Raw genomic sequence first — 19,633 nt, 5'->3', positions numbered from 1 at the left:
GTTTCAGTATCGTATAGCGATTCAATTTTGTCTTTTTTTCCAGTTTGGTTGTTGTTTTTGTACAAATTTCGCCATGATTGTAAAAGAGACAAACAAATTAACTGTTCATTGTGTATGTCTATGTTTCTGTATTTGAATATTAAAAAGTCCATAAATATTGTGCCTTGACTAAAAAAAATAATAAATATCGCATATCGCATAGCTCATTTTCTTAAAAAGAATAAAAAATCGCATAGCACTTACATTTTTTATCAAATGTGTCTGAGACATACTTTTTTTGGCCTTAATGGGATTTCCGTTCAGTTCCCTGCTTTGTAATCTGTTAATGGAATATGGAATAGTGGTTTGAAACGCTTGGAATAACACTGAACTATACTCGGCCCCCTACATTTTGGTTCTGCTATGTGGAAGACACTTTCGTAGTTCTGCAATCAAGCCCACGTAGATGGATTTACAACTTGCATCAACAACATCAACCCATATATCAAATTCTGCTACCTATGCCCTCAGTAGCCCTTTCCTTGTGTCGTGGATTTATTTTTGACATGCGGGCGGGTGGGGGGGGGGCGTGTATGGGAAACATTCTTGAAGTATCCAGCACCATTTTTTCCGGACAATTTTCCCTCGTTTTGCACACGTTTTTTCAATCCAAATCGCGGTGTAGTAGTGTAGTAAGTCATCAAGTGTGAAGGGGCCGTTTTGTGTATTTATGTAATTTACTATTTTACTTGTTCAAATTCATGAAATTGAAAAAAAAAAAGATATATTTTGATTAAAACTATAAAATAAAGTTAAAGGATCATTAACGGATAACATACTATGTGTACCAACACGTTAATATCTCATGGGAATGTAAACCTGGTTTTTCGTATACAAATGAATATAAAATACTATACTGCGCCAATAAAGTATCCTTACACTCGGAAAAATTATCACAATTTCAAAACTGAACAATATTGGGGTAAATATGTTTTTTTTAAATAGATGCACTATCTAATCCTGCACATTATGACACCACATTGAATCCAATGTGACCTCAAGAAGTAAAGTTACAAGCAATTGAATAGACGAACGTCCAGTTTTAAAAGTGACAAACTGGCCTATACAAGGCGCAAAAAGATTCCAACAAGCGAAACAAAGAGACAACACAGTTTCTTCAATGAAGCGTTATTTATAGCAGTTTTTATTTCAGCTTCTCTGTACTTTTCATAACTTTCATTTTATTTGTCAGTTCTTTTGTTTCAGTTTTCTTTTGTTCCTTTTGTTTTAAATTAAAGCCAAACGCATAAATTAGCCATTCACCACTCTAAAATTCAATGAGGTGTCATAATGTGCAGGATTAGATAATACATCTATTAAAAAAACAAATTTACCCCTATATTGTTCAGTTTGGAATATTTTTGGCAGTTTAAGGATACTTTATTGGCGCAGTATATATAAAAAGACTTGGAAAGACAAGGCAAATCTTCCTGCGTTAATGCCAAAGCATAAAACTGTTGAATGCAAATAAACGCATTAAAAACATTAATCGTAGTTATTTACGTAGTTTGCATTAAAAATAGATTTGAAAAGGCTTATATTTTATTGTGCAATACTTTCTTTTCGTTATTGCTCGCTTACTAAAACATTTCTTTACCAGATAATTGTTCAAAGCAATCAGCATGAGTGACAACAGTATGACCTACCCGTCTCCTCAAATTTGCTCATGACGTCATTCCATGAATGATTAACTGATACACATTTCATCTTGATAAGACCACTGTTTGTCTCTGCATGCGTCATCATATGGCATAGGAATATAAACTGACTTTTTGGGAATATTAATTTATGGTATCATCTGTTTAACTCTGCTACAAACAACACTAATACTTCTGAGCGTTCTGATACAAAGTTAAGACAAGAAACTACTGGGCTTCTGACATCCAGCAAGGAGGTGAGTGCACAATTCCATTTGACGCAGATAATCCGAATGGAAGCCAAGATGAAAATTATCTGTTAGTGTCTGATAAAGATTTACCAAATTTAAATAGCTATTCAGAATATCACAATGATATGCCATGTTTTTTACAGTTAAGGGCTCGGATAGCAACGTTTGCACAGTATTTTTTGTGGGGCATAAGAGCACATCGGACATATCGAATGACATTCTGAATGCGAAGAATGTCCTTCTGATATCAATTTAAGAAAAAGGCATGATAATCACCTTGCAAGTACTATGTATAAAATAATGAATAACCATGTGCCTTCCTATCTGACAAATAGATTTTCTATAAGAAATTCTGGATACAATCTAAGGGGCCACAAAAACGTTCTCATCCCAAAATCAGAACAGAGTTCAAGAAAAGATCATTATCGTATAAAGGTGCAATATGCTGGAATGCTCTTCCTGATTTGACTAAACAAGCGTGCAATATTTCGCAATTTCAAAACAGGTTACTTAAGAAACATTATTTTTAAATGCAATCCATCTCAATATGTTTTATGTTTTAACTAGATATTATTTGTGTAATTGTTTTTGGTGTTATTATTTTGAAAAATTGTACATTTAACTTTGAATTATTTAAAGATTTATGTATTTTTTTCTTAAAGTTCTTTACATCTGTAAGATAATTGTTTTAAAACGATCTCTTATCATGTTTTGTAATAACCTGTATATAATAATGTTCTTTTATATATCTATCTTTTAATCTTGTTTTTATGTTTAATGTTTTACACCACGGACGTGTGGAAGAACAAATATTTTTTGAACATGTAACCGTGTATAAATAAAGTGAATGAATGAATGAATGAATGAATGAATGAATATCAAATAATTTTGAATTTGTGAAATTCGCGATATAGTACAAATTTTATGGCAAATTATAAAAAAATTATATTTTTGATATTTAATAGTCCTCGAAGTAAAATTTATATATCTAATGATATTTACTTAAAGTGTATGCAGCTGGGAGCAAATGCCGACGATCATTTTAAAATGTTGACCTTTCGTATTGAAGATATAACTTCCCCCCCCCCCCCAAAAAAAAACAAACGCCTACAAAATGTTGGTCCAGACCAGTCGTTGAATTTTGCGAAAAAATATTTCAGACTTAATGCCAAGTCTGTATTTTGATAATTTTATGACCCTCTCTATTTTTGTTGGAAAAACACGACCGCCCCAGCAAACAAATGTTTTCAACATCAGTTACAAAAGGTTAAAAAAAGGTTGCCAGAAAACGTTTATATGTCGGGTTATTTAAAGGGTATAAAACGTTTTCATAACATTCAAAAACATTTTTTGATAACTTACTGCAATTAAGTGTTGACAAAATATTTGGCAAAAATGTTTGCAGAAAATATTTTTCAATTACATTTTAATACATACAGAACATTTTAAAACGTTTTCATGACCTTTATATATTCCGACATTGTTTATATAAAAAACTTTTTTACCAAAACCAAAAGCCCCAAATGTAACCTGTTTAAAACGTTTTAAAATGTTTTATGTTTGTTGGGGCTACATATTTGGAAACCCTCGTTTTTGAAAAATGGCAGCCCCTTAATGCAAAGCAAGAAATCACCCTTTACTTGAATTCTACCTCACATTCATGTACTTTAAAGGTCAGAGGTCAAAAATACAAACATCAAAAAATGGCTGCGCAATTGGACTTCCGGTCAGTCCCCCGCTTTGTAATCTGTTAATGGAATGGTGGTTTGAAGCTTGTAACAACACTGAACTGCTACTGTGATTTGTGGTTTCGCTATGTGGATGACACTTTCGTACTTCATCGATCAAGGCAAGCCCATATAGAGGAATTCACAATCGACATTAACAAGATCTGATCAACCCGCATATCAAATTCACGAATGAATCTGCTAAATTGGAAACTGACTGAGAATACAATACTGACGCCGGTCATCAGACACGGATCAAGAACAGACAAAAATACATTAACACTTAAAGCTACTTAATCTTACGTAAAGAACTGCGCTACTTATTAATTTTTCTTTATTTATTAATAATTCTTCTTCTTCTTCTTCTTCTTCTTCTTCTTCTTCTTAGTCTTCTTCTTTAGGATTTTCAACTTGCCATTAGGCCTACTTTGTGACTTTTGGAAAGGGCACTTTTTGTCTTCAATTTAGGCTCATTCAGCCCTGAAGTCATGGAAATCTCTCATTTTCACACAGCACTTAGTAAACAGTCATATAATTATTTCAAAGTTAGTTTTGTTGGTACAAAATGAAACCTTACGATGTTATGTCGACATGTTCAGAGGGGGACTTATTTCTTTTGAGGTGTTTAGCTAAAGTGCAGTTTGAAGTTAACAAGAGTATTTGAATTCACAGACGGTCTATGAATTCAGAAGAGTCTTAGGATTTACAGCGCCCGAACTGACCTAGTTAGTCTTGTTAGCCTAGTTAGCCATGAATGTTCCTGTATTTCATCTGCAGGCCGCACATGGAATGCACTCCTGCTTTACATTCCAGGACTTGTGAAACGGGCCAGCTTCAAAAATGAGATTAACAACAATTTAAACGCCAACCCGTCAGCTTATCCGTGATGATAAAAACTGTTAATGCCTTGATGTCCTGAAATGTTCACACACACACAAAAGGAACTGATACTAGTTTTAATAGACAGATCAGAAGTAGATGGAAGGTCAGAGGTAGAATAAGATGCGGAAATGAACAAATAAAGTTTGAGATTATCAAAAGTTTTAATCCGGATTCTAGGTATTAACCATCCCAGCGAACATCTTATACCGCGCGATACGTTTTGGCCCTTTGCGCCTCATACGTGGAATGGGATGTTCCAGTTAAAGCCTTAATGTACGATCTTTTTCAGAATATACCTTTATTTTTTCAAAATTTTTTTGGCATATTTGTAATACTTACACATGTTCCAACTTAAATCTATGAGCAAACTGTCAAATTCGCCCAATTTGTAGTAAAACGGGATGATTTTCTGTTGGTCCGACATATTTTCATAATTTTTCAGATTATGATAATATGTCGGAACGGTCGCAAATCGTAGTGTCCTACGAAACCATTTGATTACGCTCCCTCCACACATGTGGAGGGAGCGTAACCAAACTGGCTGCGTAGGAGACTAACTCTGACATGTCTGAGGCCGCACTCGCCGTCCTAATCCAAAAAGTGCGATATATTTGGAGGTGAAGTTTATGATGTTGTTTCGGTCACGGTGGCTCAGTGGTTACAGCCTTGGACTTATAATATTAGACCTTGCTGGACGTGCGTGGGTTCGAGTCCCCGTCCCAACACCGTGTTGAGCCCTTGGGCAAGGCGCTTTGTCTCGCTTGCCTCACCCCACCCAGGTGCAATGGGAAGCTGTTAGGGGTAGTCACAGTCGTTACTGATGAACCCTGCGCCATTTGTAGGCTGCAAACGTGATTCCGACATATTCTAATGACGGCGGAATAAATGTAAAGCGCTTTGAGGCTGTTTACGGCATGAAGCGCTATATAAATATCTACATTCAAATACATCTACAATACCTTTATCTTCCACACAGGTAGTGTGAACTTCATTTTGGGTTACCTGAATACAGGCGGCATAGGAAGCGCAACACGTGACGTACGAGGCTGGCGAAGATACAGGGCTGACAGCCCCATTCAAAATACACGGTTAGCAATTACAAATGGAAAATTAACATACTTGCAGTGGGGTACTTTGTCGAACCCCGACGGTTTTAGAGTAAGATAATTTTGCTTTGACACCACATAACAAATTTAGAATTGATTGTGAAGATTTCATGATTACGTGTTAATCCAATGGCGACCTCAAAATTGGTGATATCGCTTCCATCACCGCCTTTCTGAATAGGTGACTCCGTTTAAAATCTAAACCCACTGTGCGGGAGAATAAGGACATGTCTTATGGATTTCAAATGGAATAGCCTAATTCGTGTTGAACTTGCAGCATGCAGGGAAGGGACTGCTTCCTAGCGTGATTTGTGCGTGCGTTGTTTCTGAGATTCTGAGTAAATTATTGGAAATAATTGACCTATTTACGATCGATATACCGACAATTCGGAGGAGTGGTCAGTTTATTTGGCCACAAGGGTCAGAAACTAGAGTGCTCCGATTTCAACGAATATGGTCTTATTATAGGCCCTATAATAGGCTGTAATGAGGTTGACCTCTGTTGTCGGATTTTGGCTTTTTCTGAATCGTTATGCCAGTGGAAAATTGTGGTGAGACTTTTGACAAAATCTAAGCAATTTAAGTTTAAATCAGTTTTTTTTTGATATCTTCAGTGTTTGTTGCGAACTGTGCAGGTGGGTATTGCAGTAAAATAGACTCATAAATATAAAACTGTAGATACGATTCTCTTCATATTTCACAGCTAGTGACTATTACAAATTTCAATACAAAGTTTCAACAACTGAAAAATTCAGCTTTGTTCCCAAAATTAATTAATGGCATACTTTTTGCCTTATTGCACTTTTTTACTCACCCTGTATCTACAGTAGATAATGACTTGTATTAATAAAGATGGCAATTTTACTGAACTATCTACAGTAGGTAGCAACTTGTAGTAAACAAGATGTAACTTTTAATGAATTATCTACAGAAGTTAGCAAATACTACATGGTTTGAAGGGAAATAGGGAAAACTATTTTCCTTCGGTACTACAGGCCTTCCACCCTGAACCCGAAGGGTGATGGGTTGTAGGCAAGCAGCCAATACCGACGAAAAAGTAGTTACTATATTTCCCTGAAAATACCATAGTATTTTGTTTTATTACACCTCGTACATGTTTATGAGAGAATGACACAGTTCATAAAATTTAAGAAGAAAATAGGCGCTAGGCCCACTATACACCTATCCGACTTCGCCATTACTGCGGTGTCCCCGATGTAAAACTGCGGTGTCCCGAGGTCGGGGGTTCCATCCATTATTTATCGTGTGCTATACAGAATTGTACCCGGGAATTGTACACAATAGTGATATTCAATACCCAATCATGAGTATTGAATTACGAATTAAATCTCCCGCTCTGGTACATCTGTGTTGCCGTCAATAGAGGGCCAAATACAGTAAACGCTTCTCGGATTGGTGTATACGGGGAGTTACGGGACTCTTACAATTTAACTTGAAGTTAAGCTTCGGATTCAAGAGCTCCTCTAGGTTCTGCACATGTAATTCCCTTTTCCTAATACAAACTGGGGTTACTGGGTGTTTCGAGCATCCTTTCTCAGAATTAGTTCTGCAATATCTGCTTCGGACAGCGAACCACTTCTGGTCGTGGACGCTGCCATTTTTTTGCTATAAAGTGATTATCTGTATCCATTATACCATCTTCTTTACATACTTACAAATGTTTCGTTATAAATAGATTAGTTAGGGTAAAAACTTCAATTTGGTGACCACTCTCTGGCTAGTAAGGTTTGACGATTGATTCGACTTCTATGGACCATTTAGAAAAAATAGCCCCATGTCCCTTGCAAAATCCCGGTATTTTTCGCTAGAGACCAAAATCCAAAATGGCCTCCGCCACCATTTTGAAAATTTAAGTTTTGAACCAGAGCACCTATAATCATGCACAAAGACTCTTTTTCGGATATGTCGAGTACAAGGATTCCGATTCTGACATAAGTTTGACATTACGGCATCATTTTCACCCAGAAATCCAAGATGGTGGCCAGCACCATCTTGAAAAAAAAGAGTGGTCACCAAATTGAAGTTTTTGACCTAACTAGATGGTGAATACTGATTCCACTCATAGTGATTTCACCACTCTACGTCATGCATAAATTCGTGTGTCTCCATTTAACTAAAATGAATTTTTGTGTCAGTTCCTGAAAAGACAGGTTTGACGATCATGTGACAAATCGAATCTGTGACGTAAATATTGATATCGATATCAATTAGGCTTTTCCAGTTAAATTACATACCCATTGGCCATTGGCTGTTCCATTTAATTTACATACTCCCTCTGAAATAATGACCCCAAAATAGCTGTTCCATTTAATTTACACACTCCCTCTGAAATGGCTGTTCTATTTAATTTACATACTCACTGGAATAGCTTTCCCCTAATCAAATTGCATATTGAGAATTTCAATCTATCAAATTGCATAGCTTCACTGTGAATAAGAGATTTTTTGTTTACTTTTTTTTACTGACACTTTTGACGATCATGACGTCAATATTGATATCGATATCAATTAGGCTGTTCCAGCTGAATTACATACCCATTGACCATTGGCTGTTCCATTTAATTTACATACTCCCTCTGAAATAATGGCCCCAAATTAGCTGTTCCATTTAATTTACATATTCCCCTGAAATGGCTGTTGCATTTAATGTACATACTCCCTCTGGAATAGATTTCCCCTAATCAAATTGCATATTGTGAACTTCGATCAAATTGCATAGCTTCACTTAGAGATTTGTTTACGGTTTTTTGTTACTTAAAAAAAATAAAAATTTGACGATCATGTGACAAATCGAATCTGTGACATCAATATATCAACAAAAAAAGGTTAAATAAGAAATTAAATAAAAAGAAATGAATGTAACCCAGCCCTTCAATACAAATTCTGCAATTGAAAGTCTGCTTGTTATCTCACGCAATTGAATAATAATAATAACCGTGTCCGATTGAACTGACACCAATTTTTTTCGGGAATATCTTGTTTAAAAAGAAATTGATTTGGCAGAGGTGCAATTCGAACCCACGCCGATCGTTTAACGATTTGACTTCAGTAGTCACCGGCTTGCAAGGTACCATTTTTCTTGTGAAGACACTTTGTACTTTACACTTTATGCAACAATTCCACATAGAACCTTAAAGTTAATTTCGGAAAATAAAAGATTAGATTACCAAAAAAACGAAACAATAATCTTAAGCAGGGTTATATGGAATTTTAATGTATTTAACCATCTTTTCAGTCTTCATTTTCACTAAATTAAAAAAAATGAAATAAATACTATGCCTTCTAAACCAGATCAATTGTACCGCAATTGGGTATCTTTATATAATTGTATGGTCAATATTCATATATTCTTTTATACATTGCTTCAGTGTTTACACAAAGAATAGTTCATTGAAAACCCTCGCACTCGGCTATTTCTAAAAGGTAATTAGCCTATGCAATAAATGATCATGAAAGAATTCTTGTTCAAAAAACACTTTTAGAAATATTTGCATAATCATCTTATTAAGCGGGACATTATGATTATGGACTGGGCATGGGCACTCCCACTTTGGAGGTGACTCTTATGTAGGGCCAATACGACCCCTTTGTTTCTGACACCCATAGACCCCATATTTTATTATGGGCACAATGCTCCCATCCAAGGACCCCGCATTTTTCTTTTTGATATGTCACCCAAACTTCCTCGGACCTTTATTTTTAAAAGGTCATATTCTCACCAATGCCCCCCACCTAATTTAGATATTTTGCTCTCACCGAATGCCCCTTAATGTGAAAGTGTCAGCCCTACATCTATGTCCATTTCATATTGAAGTCCCCGTTATAATGTATTTGTTTCGCTGGGTAAGTCATCTATAAATATTGCAATTCTATACAAACGTTGTTAAGGGCTGGGGTATGAACGTTTGGACACTATTTATTTTGGGACATCAGCGCACATCAGACATATCGAATTGCATTCTGAATTCTGATATTTTTGAAATTCGCAATTTAATACACATTTTATGGCAAATCATTAAAATTGATATTTTTGATATTTAACAGTACTTGAAGTAAACTTTATAAATCTGATGATTTATACTTAAAGTGTATGTAGGTGGGATGAAAAGCCGACGATCAATTGAAAATTTTGACCTTTCGTATTGAAGATATGGATTTTTTCCCAAAACACCAAAAAAAAAAATAGGTCTTTTTGGGAAAAAATCCATATCTTCAATATGAAAGGTCAAAATTTTCAATTGACCATCGGCTTTTCCTCCCTGCTACATACACTTTAAGAATATATCATTAGATTTATATAATTTACTTCGAGGACTGTTATATATCAAAAATTTGAAAAATTTTATAATTTGTCATAAGATTTGTATTATATTGTGATTTTCAAAAATGAAAATTATTTGATACCAGAAAGACATGCTTCGTATTCAGAATGCAATTCGATAGGTCTGAGGTGCTCTCATGTCCCACAAAAAATACTGTCGAAACGCAATAAACGCTCATTTTAGATCCCTTAAACCTTGTTTTCATTTGTTACACGGTCCATTTATGGTCACATATAGTGAAATAGTAGATGTGCCATAAATATATAGCAGGTTTAATATGGTTAATATGATGATCAGCACGACGGTGTAGCTTTAATACCGTGTTTCGTGTAAATCGTGTTGTATTGGACCGGCGGGTTTCTATATTGATATTTGCGCACGTACGTGGATATGAAAACAGTACTTAATTTATGTCTCAGGCATGTGATGATGCAAGCAGGTTTCTCAATTCATTTGTGCATCTATTATCTTGAATATTTTTCATCAGATCGGAACAAACTGCGTTTGGAAAATGGATCAAGTGAATACATCGTCGTCTAAATGTCATATTGACATTCTCATTCCTCACTCTATATGAACGTCTTATGGTCATGAGGTAGGTACATAATGATGTGTATCTGTAAGGAAAATGGCGGGTGTACATTTACCAGAGGTATATTATACTGTGGGGATAATTTTCGTTTGACAATGACATTGTGGATAATTTAACCAACACTCGTTTGGGCCTAATGTTTAAAAAAATAAACACCTTGATTCTGTGTTTGTTTAGTATGCCTATAACTTCATACCATCTATTGTCGTAAGGCAATAGAAACAAATTAGTTCGATCTTTCGATCGACCATCGATGCTTGGTCGATCCTTATTATTTATGAAATCAATTAATTTACTATTGTTAATTGTGATAAAATAGTAATTTGTGCCTGTAGGGATATTGACCAATATAAATTAAGCGTTAATTCTGATTAATTAGTTGATAGTTCATTAATAACAAGCATCGAAGCAGCATCGACGGTCGATCCAAAGATCGAACCTATTTGTTTCTGGTGCCTAAGCATACTTTGTGGGAGGGGTCCAGGTCCGTTATCAGTGGAAGCACCCTGGCAAGATTTGGTTTGTACATGTTCTAGCCATATTATAACATTTGCTGAGGAAGACGCCCTCACTGAATTTTTAAAATTCCTTTTTTTACACGATTAAATTGTACTTTATTAAACCAATATACCCTGCAAAAATCAAGACTTTAAGTGCTGTAGTTTTGTCAAAATCAGTGATTTTGAATTAAAGGCTGATTCAGCGCTTTATTATTACGAGGGAATTGTTAGTCGAACGCATACACGATGTTCATGCACATAGTACGTCACGGCGTGCGGGACGGTGATATACACAACAAAGGGTCGTACCACAACATGACCGAAGGAGTGGTACGTATTGGCGACATGTGCGCTGGTAGTAAATTCAATTTTCTTTGCTTTGCCGTAGTTGTTCGGCTCAAAAATAAAGGGACATATCTGACAGTAAAAGCTAACATTTTATGGCAAAGAAATGCTAATCTATTTTGTTTGAAAATGTTATAATATTGCTTTAAGCGGTCACTTTTTGCGCTCCGCAAACATGGTTTCCCTGGTTATCGCCGATGCGCAAAAATAGCATTGGCACGCACAACACGGATCGTTCTCTGCGATGTCTGCAACTAAACGCAACGCCGAGCGGAGTACGCACGCGTTGAAAAGAATCTCGTTTGTCTGGGCGGGTGACGACGGAAAACCCTTAATAGGTAATAAAATGACTAAGAAAAATGATTTTTGCCATTTTTGTTGGTCATAAACCAAAATCTGGTTGGTGTGTTTGGTTAACGAACAATTTGGTTTGTAGCCCCCGAACACAGACCCAAGATGGGACGAGGAAGGTCATTCAAAACATATGTCTCAGGCATGTCATAGTATAGGATGCAAGTAGGTTTCTCAATTCATCACTAATATATTTAACATTTTCCCCTCAGATCGGAATAGACTGCGTTTGGAAAATGGGTCAAGTGATTACGTCATGGTCTAAATGTCATATTGACATCCTCACTGATGATGCTCTCATTATCATCTTCTAATTCCTCACTCTATTCTTAATAAACTTAAGTAATTAAGGATTTAACGAGCTTTTAATTAATGCAGTGGAATATGTGTGTCATGCAATCCAATGGGCTTTAATTTGCTAGCACGAAAAATGGAATGAAAAGAGGAAAACTGCAAGCCCGTAGTGTATTAGATAAAATGCTACATGTGATTTTATTTAATGTAAAATTGTTTTTGTTTTATGTTTAGAGTACATAATAAAATCAATTACGGTACTCTAAATTCTAAGACTTGGCACAAGTCTATGCATTCAATATCTTGAGCACAGGCTAAGAGTTACCTCATGATGATAATATTTTGTGTTATTATTGATAACTGGTTATGAAAAAGATCAGAAAATGTGTTGAAGACTCAATAAATAGTCACCTGGTGTAAAAAAAGTGATTATCTTTATGAGTATTTTACTGCTTCACCCACTTTAAATTTTTGTCCAAGAGGCGCCTGTATTCAGAATGAGAGCACACAGTGCACAGTAAAAACTACAAATCCAATTCTGACTTAAACCTAAATTAAACGTAATTTTAGACTTATCCGCATCATTTTAACGTTCAAATAAAGTCTAACATTTCTTACATCCTTCATCCCCACAAAAATACAAATTTAGGTTCTCTATGCGCAAGCTAAACTAACAGGGTACAGCGAGGTGTTATTCTCGTTTTCTTTAACCTGATTGGCACTGAAGTATTACATATTAATGACAATGACATTATAAATATGACATTAAGGGGTACTACACCCTGTGGTAAATTTGTGACTATTTTTGTATTTTTCTCAAAAACTAATAACACACTGGTAACAAAAGTTATATATATTATTGGGGCAAGGAATCCAATTACTACACTGAAATTTCAGTGACTCAAGACAAGCGGTCCAGTATATATGATAGGAAATGAGGTACATCCTAGCGGTACCTCATTTCTTTTCATAAATAACGAACCGCTTGTCTTGGGTCACTGAAATTTCAGTGTAGTAATTGGATTCCTTGCCCCAACAATATATAAAACTTTTGTTACCAGTGTGTTATTAGTTTGTGAGAAGAGTGCAAAAACTTAATAGTCACAATTTTATTGAAGTGTGTAGTACCCCTTTAACTGTATCCAGTATACCAGCTACTCAACATAGATTCGTTAATTAACGGTGAGTATTGGACTTTGTTCTGATTCAAGGTTATGGTCATGTGAATCCTTTCCAATGACGTAAGGCATATGTATTGTGCATAGGATAAGCTCTTACCAGGTAAGTCCTATGTAAAACGTTGGATTCCATACACAACTACGTAAACTTTTTTTCATTTCTTATAATAAGCCATATTATACGGCGATATAGTATATACCAAAATAAAATGATTTTCTAGATAGTACCATGAATATGTAAATGAATGTATTCAGTTCCTGGTAATAATATCATCGCATCGTGTAGCTTTACTTCCGTGTTTCGTGTTGACGAGGTTTTTGCCCTGAGTTTGCACATTATAGTACATGTACTAGCATTAAACAATTTGTCACCATAAATCATATCTGACCAGTTTTTCAACAGTCATATTCTCTGAAGCATCAGAAAATACATGCTCAAACTATGTTTATAATGCATTTCAATTTCGTGTTCTTGTGCCAAATATCAAATATTTTGTTTCCGTGTTAAGCAAATCAGAAATACTATTTTCATCAATACAAAGATTTATAATTTCCTTGTATTTTATTGTTTTTTAGAATAATCAAATTATCAATGCAGTTAATGAGCTAATAAAAAACTAAACAATGCATTTTCGATAAAATATTTTACTAAAAACAATTCAAACATGTTCATATTAATTTGCAGAATTCTGTCTTAAAACCGTTTTAAAATGTTCTCATAACATCTAATGTATCATAATAGTCTAGCCGCTATTGAATTTGAAAACCGTATTTTCATACTTCATCAACTAATTTGCATTATTGCTAATTAATTATGCAAATTGCGGAAGCTAGACAATTGAATACACTATAAGTAGTCATTATAACCCTTTGGCTAAGTTTTAGATGCAAATTGTAAAATTGTTATGAAGGTTTATTCATGAAAAAAATACATGAGCAATGTTTAGCAATTCTTAAATGTATTGAACTATATTGGTAAAAACAAAAAATACTTCAGAAACATTTCATTGATTTCTCAACAAGGGAGCATCAGAATAATTGTCTCAAAGTTGCAAATGATGATCAGGATTCTTTGCCCAATATTATAAGTTTATTAAAACCAAGTTCTGAGCAACTTGAATTTCCCCGGATGCAACTGGAATTAAGACCGTATTAATGAAAGTTAAAAAGTAATGAAATGACTAAGAAATAGGTATTTCTCAATTTTTGTTGGTCATAACCCGGTTGGTGTGTTTGGTAAACGAACAATTTGGTTTGTAGCCCTCAAACACAGACTCAAGAGGAGACAAGGAAGGTCATTCGGATACCAGTAGATTTCTCAATAGTACTATCTTTAATATTTTTCATCAGATCGGAATAGACTGCGTTTTGAAGATGGGTCAAGTGATTACTTCATCGTCTAACTGCCATATTGACATCCTCACTGATGATGCTCTCATTATACTCTTCTCATTCCTCACTCTATATGAACGTCTTATGGTCATGAGGTAGGTATATAGGGGTGTGTATCTGTAGGGAGGGGTGGCGGGTGAACACTTACCAGAGGTATATTGTGGGAATAATTTTCGTTTTAACATGCCATTGTGGAGATTTTTCCTTGTTAACAAAGGCATATCGCACATGCCTCCGAAAGTTAATGATCGAGTTGGTAGGCACTGATTGTTTGATACATTCACGACAAGAAATTAACACGCACAAAGCGACGTCGTTTTTGCAAAAGCAACGGATATCGACTCGACACTTTGAAAAGTAAACACAAAGCATGCGTGAGAATCACTTTTGCAAAAGTGATCGAGTATAAATTCAGAGAATTAAGGGTTGTCTCAACCCTGGAATTATGGAAACATTCGGGCAAAGACTTGATGAATTCATCTGTGAGGTCAAATTTGGGCAAAAAATGCTCATTTTTGGAGAAAATTTAAAAAAAATCGGGTTTCTTGGCCCAAATATTTCGGACAATTAACGACAAAAAAATGTTTCTTAATTTTTAAAAAACTAGATAAAAATATCTAGGACAGGTTTTTTGTGTGTGTGTGTTTTGTGTTTTTTTTGACCAACTTTGGAAAATTTGCACCAAAAATGGTCAAAAAATTGCCAATTTTTAAAAACAATCATAAAAAATATTGTTCTGGTGTATAACATATGGATCTAGATAGGCAATGGGTCCTAAATTTTAGCCTGACCCATGGCCGTAACAGGAATTGTCTTTAAAAAGACAAAGTTCATGGAACAGGTGTATTTGTTCAACTTTCAATTGTCATATTTAACCTACTCTGAACTGATTTGTAAATATAGAAGTGATTTGAGGCATTAAGATACCTTGTTCATCCTGACTCTGGAAATATTTTTTTAAACCTCATTTTGCATTTAGATTTTTAAGCCACCTACAGGGAACAGATTTGGATTTTTCATGGTGTGCTATAGGTCCAGATTGACACATTCTCTGCCTATATCACACCCATGATACCCATAAAGCTTATATAACTCGCCAGCCAGAAACTCTAGAAAAAGGATACAGAAAAGCTTCATATCATATCACTATCACATCATATCACTATCATATTCAATTATACCATGCGGATAAAGTCTAGATAAGATGCTTAATAAACTCTTACATGAACACATTTGGACACCATGAGCAGTAAACCGGCGGGTGAAATATCCAGTGTATTTTTCCTATGCTCAGCGGCCTTATCAATAACCTTGCTCACCAATCAGTAAAGCATATTATAATCATGTGATGGCTGGTAGCCAACTGCAAACAGGCTAAAAAAAAGTCCTGGCTGCCACTGTCTCATTACAATATTAGATGTGCTAAATAGTCCTTGTCATGTGGGGCAGGATTAGAAAATGGCATACAAACGAGGGTATGAGATATCAGGAATTATTTTCTGGCCTCTTAACCACAGGGTTGGTGGGATACATTAGCTATTCAAGACACAGAGTATGTAAGGGATGAGCATATGAGATGTGGGTTCAAGAGCCATTATAGTTCCCATACCACAACCCCTTGTTTTGCTAATAAGCTGCTCAAGGAAAATATTACAGTCAACCTTGTTTAGTGCGAAAGCTTGTCCCCCGGGGGGGGGGGCACTCCCACTTTGGAGGTGACGCGTATGTAGGGCTGTTAAGACCCCTTTTTCAGCGTCGCACTCACCCAAAGACCCCATATTTTTTACGAACACATGTTCTGTCACCCGAAGACCCTCCCCATATTTTTCCATTTGATCTGTCACCCAAAGACCCTTATTTTTCAATTTGAACAGCAACTTTCATTTATCACTGATTTTGTTACCTATTTTGAAAAAACAAAGAAATTTGAAGCCTTTTGAACTAAAAAATTCGATTTTCGAGGTTTTTGACGCTGTTTCGGCTCTCACCCAAAGGTTCCAATTTCATGTTCTCATCCAATGACCCCATATTTTTTACATTTTGCTCTCACCGAATGCCCCTTACTGCGAAAGTGCCAACCCTACACCTATATCCATTTCATATTGAAGTGCCCCCCCCCCCCGGGCCTGTCCCAAGTTCCTAAAACATAATAAGTGGCGTAGGGCGAAACATTTGATGGAGGGGGGGGGGCTTTTTCGATTTTTTTTCACTTTGATATGCCCCCTGCCTCTATGTTGCTACCCCACTGATAATAATACAAGGGCCCACAAGAGAGCAAGAGTGAAAAAACAAAAAGGTTCTGTGAAAAACTGAAACGTTCTGTTAAATCCCCACTCTCATAATTGACTAACCTGCAATATTAGAAAGGTGAGGGTCAATAAAGTGTTACATTTCCTTTCTATTGTTTTTTCATTTCACAGAGTTTCGAAGAGATGTCATAGAATACTGTCCAATCCTCAAGTCTGGACCCATGTTGATTTCTGGCAACAACAACAATTGACAAGGAAGAGGTTGAAATCTAGCCGATACAGTAAAACTTGGATGTTTCCAGACGACAAAGAGTCTGTCCTGGATTTCCTGAAGAAGTACACCAGTGGCTCATTGAAATCTATTTATCTTAAGGTTGTAAGCAAGGATATCCTAACGCATCTTAAGGAAAATTGTTGCAATCTGAAATTATTTCCTTCTTATCAGCGAATGATAAGCTAGATTTTAGGTCCATGAAAGACCTATGTTTAAAAGAAGACAGACATTTGTGTTTTTCTGAAATAATACCCCTGCCGAAAACCGTCAAGGTATGTGAAGTTTCGTGGTTCCATATAAATCGATGGGGAAACCTAATGATGTGCTTTGCAAAGTGTCCCAATCTGCAGCGTCTCATACTCCATAACATACTTTTAAAGCCAGAAGGCTGCATGGCATTATCTGATTCAAAGTTAACTGAGCTTTCCCAACTGTGCTTTCTCAACATGTGGGTAGCTGGTGGACCCGCACATAATAGTAGTCAACTAAATACAGCGTTGATATCACTCTACAATTTGACCAAAATCACATCCTTTAGAATGTCAACCTATGATCCAAACAGCAGCCAAAACTGGCTCAACCTTGACAGATTTTTGTGCGCTATTACTGACAAATGGCAAGATTTAAGGTGTCTATCATTGATTGGAATACAGGCGCCCTCATATCAAACCTTTGCTCTGATGACCTTGGCATTGACACAACTGCAAATATTGGAGCTCCATGGCAAGACGATTACAGATGAGAACATTAGCCTCATTGCAAAACACCTGAAGAAGCTTACAACTTTAAAGCTTACAGATGGAATCTATACACCGATTGGCATCAGTATGTTGGGTGGACACCCTTATATTGAAAAGCTTTATCTATTGCAGGGGAACCAGAGAAAACAATCACCAGAGTGGCTTTTGGCCGTGTATGATGTCATTATTTCTCTTCCTAAGATAACCTTCGTGAAGCTGAAAGGATACAGGTTAATATCACTACACGCAAAGGAGAAAATACCAAAGATGACTCGGGATGTTCAGATAGAAGTTGAAAACTCGGACTTTTGCTATATGATAGAAGACGACTGATAGACCCACATATATTAATGGACTAGACTCATACACCACTGGTGTATTACTAGACTGCATTTTAACACCGACCAAAAAAATACGGACTCAAGCACGAAATAAATCAACATTTGAATCCTACATTAAAATCTTTAATTTTTTTATTAGTACTATATTCACAGAGTGACAAGATTATAGAAACTTGTTAAATTGTTGCCATTGTTTCTCTTTTAATTTGTGAAACTATGACTCCACACGTATATAGGTACGAAAATTGGGTTTATCACTTGTTACTGGTGCCTTCAAAGTTCTTTTTATGTAATATGAACTTTGTGACCTTGAATGGAATCTGTGTTGGGTGTGTTATCTGCGTTTGGTGTTAAGGGTTACATGTGTGGGGGTGTGTGGGTGTGGGGAGGGGTGAATATGTGTGTATGGATAATGATGAAGTTGATTTACTCGGTGAGAGCATCATCTAGAGACAGAAGGGTCTACCTTGATGCTTCTCTTGCTTACAGAGTACAATGACATCGGGAGTAGAACTTGTTTTACTTTAATGTTGTCCGTGTGGATGGGGTTGCATGTTCTAATGTATTTGTAACGATATGGACGGTGTTTTTTGTTTGTTTTGTTTGTTTGTTTGTTTTTGTTTTTTTGTTTTTTTGGTGATAGCATCCCAAAACAGGAAGTCAACTATAAAGTTTTCCTTGATGCGTGCTATATTCACAAAAGTGCCTTCGTTAATGGCTGACCCCCAACCTTGCCTCTCTTTCTGTGATCAAGCCATCAACCAAGATGGCAAGAGCTCAGATTCGTGAGTAATAATTTATTGAATTTGGCAGCAAAAAATTAACGTTTGATTATTTACAACAATCCTACTCAATGAATATTTTCATTGAATTTTTATTTATTTATTTTATTTATTTATTTATAACATTTGGCACAAGGCTAGGCAGATCCAATATTAACACAATAAATTGAAGGATTGCCCTTACATTAAAATCAAAACATTACTAGAAAATACATATAATCATTCATTCATTAAAGCAGTAGTTTTCACTGTTTTAGAATATTTCACTCCAATGCAAAAGGCATGCCTCTACATCGCCTGCCTTTGCTTCTGACATGCTCTACTCCCTATTCTACAAAAATACAGCACTAAAAAAAATACGTGTCTGTTTTGCCAAATGAAACATAGCTTAATCCTAATCTGGATTCTAACTGGCAATGAAAGTCAGATTTTAATACTCGGTCAATTTTGACAATACGGCCCAAAACATACCTTTTTGGCGTTTCAAGCCCAAAGACTTGTAAAACGACATTTTCAAGTTATTATGAATGCTATTTAAAAAAAAAAACATCTTTTTAATAAACAATAATTATCAAAAATAACATATGAGTTAATACTTAGCCTATACTCAA

General features: G+C 35.7%; 1 long non-coding RNA gene across 2 annotated transcripts; it reads left to right on the top strand.

The window, feature by feature from the left end:
* The first annotated feature begins 1,852 nt into the window (after positions 1-1,852).
* On the top strand, positions 1,853-18,576 carry LOC140137462 (uncharacterized). Of its 2 annotated transcripts, XR_011856847.1 has the most exons (5): positions 1,853-1,933; positions 10,472-10,579; positions 13,278-13,347; positions 14,595-14,731; positions 17,057-18,576. It is a non-coding gene; the product is annotated as an uncharacterized lncRNA (long non-coding RNA). The 2 variants fall into 2 exon arrangements; XR_011856846.1 differs by lacking the exon at positions 1,853-1,933 and having other exon boundaries at positions 10,282-10,579; positions 17,057-18,575.
* The last annotated feature ends 1,057 nt before the right edge of the window (positions 18,577-19,633 follow it).

Source organism: Amphiura filiformis, chromosome 17 (assembly GCF_039555335.1).
Source record: "Amphiura filiformis chromosome 17, Afil_fr2py, whole genome shotgun sequence".
NCBI lineage: Eukaryota > Metazoa > Echinodermata > Ophiuroidea > Amphilepidida > Amphiuridae > Amphiura > Amphiura filiformis.
The sequence above is the reverse complement of the archived record's forward strand: the minus strand, read 5'-3'. Positions and strand labels throughout refer to the sequence as shown.